General features: G+C 41.3%; 1 long non-coding RNA gene across 1 annotated transcript; it reads right to left on the bottom strand.

Moving 5' to 3' along the window:
• LOC116379748 (uncharacterized) lies at window positions 1–3,663 on the bottom strand. The gene is made up of 3 exons (XR_004212465.1): window positions 1,387–3,663; window positions 1,060–1,278; window positions 1–68 (listed from the first exon to the last, which is right to left on the bottom strand). It is a non-coding gene; the product is annotated as an uncharacterized LOC116379748 (long non-coding RNA).
• Between the last annotated feature and the right edge of the window lie 106 nt (window positions 3,664–3,769).

Below are 3,769 nucleotides of genomic sequence, written 5' to 3'. Positions count from 1 at the left end.
ATAGCTCTGGGTTCATCCAGGTTCTCGGATATCAAAATTTTCCGAGACGTTCCATTCAGCCTGGTGACCTGGAATAAAGCATGATACAATATGAAAATACAACATACTTTCAGTTAAACATTGTTTATAACCATCTGAACTGTTTGTTCACATCTGGCTTTTTTCTTATTATGAATAGGGCCGAACAATTAATCTAAATGTTAGACTGCAATTTTCAATTTGTTTAAAGCAAGGGTTGGTAATGTTGTACAAAAATATTTTTTTATATATTTGTTGAAATTATCATTCAATTCTGACAGCAATCAATAAATCAAATGCTCTGAGACAAAAATATATATATTTTTTAATTTGGCCCGATTGGAAGGATTAGACGGCCTACCTGCGTGCACTCTTCACTGGAGTCTTCCACAAGCTGCTAGCTTGACAGCTTTGAGTACTTACAGTAGCCATGTTGGTTGTTTATGTTCATAGTGAAATATTTTGGGGGCGCGGCTTTTGCGGGAGGCCTGAAGAGATGGGCTGTCAGTGTTGTCGGCTTCCTCGCTAGCTTGAGCCCCTTTTGGAGCTAGCGCTGTTAGCTACTTTCATTGGAAAAGAGTTAGCGACACCGGGTTGGGTTTTTCTGTTGGATCATTTTTAAAATCTAGCATATTCTTGCTGGTTTTTTGAAGATTACAAACCCAAGCATTAAAAAAATTTGAGTCAAAATACCATTGTAAATGGAATATGTTGTGGAAATGAAAATGAGAATAATGATGTAAAAAATGATCATTCCCTCGAATAAAGCTAATCATATCGCAACAGTCAAAATAGTCGCAATTAGATTTTGTTATTATTTGTCAGCCGTAATTGCGAATCGCCCCATGATGGTTTTATTCTGTGTTAAGCTGCACAGGATAAACCAGTGAGGCCTGACTGGGACTGCATTCCTATTTATCAAGCAATAATAAAGTACACCACGACAGCAGTCAGTGTTGTAGATATTCATTTCAAGAAATTATTGTGACAAAGTACCTTGTTAGCAGTAGTTAGTAGTAGAACCCTAATGTAAAGCTGTACCTCAATCCGGTCAGTGCCAGTGTCGGTCCAGTATAGGTTTCTGGCCACCCAGTCCACAGCTATACCGTCCGGGTGGTTGATCTCCGTAGTAACCAGCATCACGGCATTGCTGCCATCGATGTGGGATCGCCGGATGGCCCGAACCTCATCGTCCGTCCAATAGACGTAACCCTCGACCGGGTCATAGTCTATTGCGATGGCATGGCGAATGTCATCAACCTGACAACCATGAGCAACCATGAGCAACAACCATGAGCAGAGGAACAATGACGAAGATGTGAGGGGGCAACGAGACCGGATGATACGTCTGTGTGTGTGTGTGTTTACCTGGAGTACTATGTCAGTGAAGTCTGGCAGGTCCAATGAGATTCTCCTCAGGTCAGTCCGTCGAGCCAGCAGCAAAACCTGCTCTGCTCCTAAACAAACCAGACATGTTTCGTTGATTGATAAGGGTCACAGGAGGGTTTGTGACAGACATAGGATACGCATTCCTCCCTTCCCTCTCACATAATCCGTAGTTCTCTCACAGCCCAACAGCTAACTAGCTAGCTAGCCCTACCACATCTACCGGCATCAAAATTAGGAAGTCAGTGGTAGTAAAGCTTGCTTCTTGCTTGATTCGATTAGCTGTCTGGGCCAACTGTGACATTGAAGAGCGGTGCGACTCTGCGTCTGGCTCTGAAAAGCTTTTTTCTATTATTAGAAAAACTTTTATGTGGGTTGAAAAAGCGACAAAAAAACGCGCGAGGCCTTTCTAGCGGCGCGTCTCGGTGTAATTGAGGCCTAAAACAGTCCAAACATTTGTAAAAAGGAAGATATCTCTCCAAAATCCAAGAACTAGATAGCTAAAATTCAAATTAGTTTTTGGAAATTTGGATCAACCTTTCAGAACCAACACAAATACCACATGATCTATATGGTCCAATGCAAATATCTATGCAAGTAGCATGAACGTACAAACGTTTCATAAAGTTTGATGAGATAAAGATGAAATGATATGAAAACCAATGTTGTCAAAAGTAAGTAAATAGAAAATATAATTAAAATCTGTGGGAAAGATCCTTCCCATTGATAATAATGAGGGATATTTACAGTTTCTTTTTCCATCTTGAAACAAAATGAAGGGACATTTTGTTCAGTTGTTTTTAAAGGTGCTCAAAACGATATCCAGAGCATGTCTGTTGTCTCAACACGGCTCTCAACATGGCGACGGCTGAGCCGGCGGCTAGCAGCTTCTGGTGCTAACAGCGCTTATAAACTGATGGTACAGTATATCATGTCTAACAAGGTTTTGATATCAGACTGATGAGCCCTAATGAAATTGTTGACAGCTGTGCACTTTTTAACATTAGCTCAGTCTGACTAGAGGTCCTCACAATCCAAAACAGACCCATGGTAAACCTACTAACACCTGACTGCGTGAATAGTTTTTACAAATAGAAAGACCTGATCGGATGTGGGCACATCAGACCTTACTCAAGGATACTAGACCCAATCCAAAATGTGTTCAACCCAAACAGACCCTAACAGCAGCGGTAGAAGATCCTTTACTTAAGTCAAAGTAAGTATCGATAAAATACTCCCCTACAAGTAGCAGTATTTTAAACTAAATGTACTTAGTATCAGTCAAAGCAGTGGTTATGCAATTAAAATGTCCCCTGTGACTGAAATATTAGTATGTAAGACATTATCAGATTGTTAATACTGATGTATCAAATTCGGAGCAGTATGTTACTGTTGTAGCTGCTCAAGTTGGAGCTAGTTTTAACTACTTTAGATCCAGTTAGCTCCAAAAAGTCACGAGCTAAATCTGAGGGGTCGAGAGTCAGTATCATTATGAACTTGACAGCAGACATTTTTCCCCCCATTGGGGAAAAATGTTCATTTCTCCAAAGCTTGTGTTATTAAAGTATAGATGTCAAGGCACCATCCAAGCAGACCCAAGTCTGAGTACGTGGTATCTGGATTAGAGCCAAACCCCACGGTCCAATAACAATCTGTTTCCAAACAAAACAAAGGTCTGCTTCGCAACGACTTTTCTCTAATCTTTGCTTCTATATTCATGCTAAAAGTAGGATAGTTGGACGTTTTTGGGCTTCAAACAATGTGAGAGGTTCAGGGGGGAAAATGTCTGTTTGGTGGAACAGCTAACAACTCAGAGATCTGATACGTGGTTTAATCTTTAACAATTCAGAATATTTTATGAGCTTATCATGTGTTGTAAAAGCATAATATGAAAAGTTAGTAGTAACTACAGCTGTGAAATAAATGTGGAAAGTACAACACTTCCTACCGAAAGATAGTGGAGTAGAAGTATAAAGTAGCATGAAATGTAAATACGCAACAAAAGTAAGAGTTCCTCGAAATTGTACTTTAAGTAATGAAATGAAAAGTGCATTTTCGACCCTATTAGATCACATCATATGACCGGGGGAGGGATTGCCTCCACACAGCTCTCAACATGGGGACTGCTGAGCCAGCGGCTAGCCGCTCAGGGTGTTATTAGCGCTAAGAATGCAAACAATAGCAACGGTGCTTACAGAGCTATCAGTGTTTACCTGATGGGGATGCTACGTTTCTGCAGTGACGTTATCAGCTGTAACCGGCATATGAGCGCAGTGCATAGCGGCGGCTGTGAGCCGTGGAGCGCAGTGCATAGCGGCGGCTGTGAGCCGTATGAGCGCAGTGCATAGCGGAGGCTGTGAGCCGT

This window comes from Anarrhichthys ocellatus, unplaced genomic scaffold (genome assembly GCF_004355925.1).
Source record: "Anarrhichthys ocellatus isolate YVR2014 unplaced genomic scaffold, GSC_Weel_1.0 scaffold5085, whole genome shotgun sequence".
NCBI classification, from domain to species: domain Eukaryota; kingdom Metazoa; phylum Chordata; class Actinopteri; order Perciformes; family Anarhichadidae; genus Anarrhichthys; species Anarrhichthys ocellatus.
Note: the sequence above shows the minus strand (reverse complement) of the source record. Positions and strands in the feature narration are given on the sequence as shown.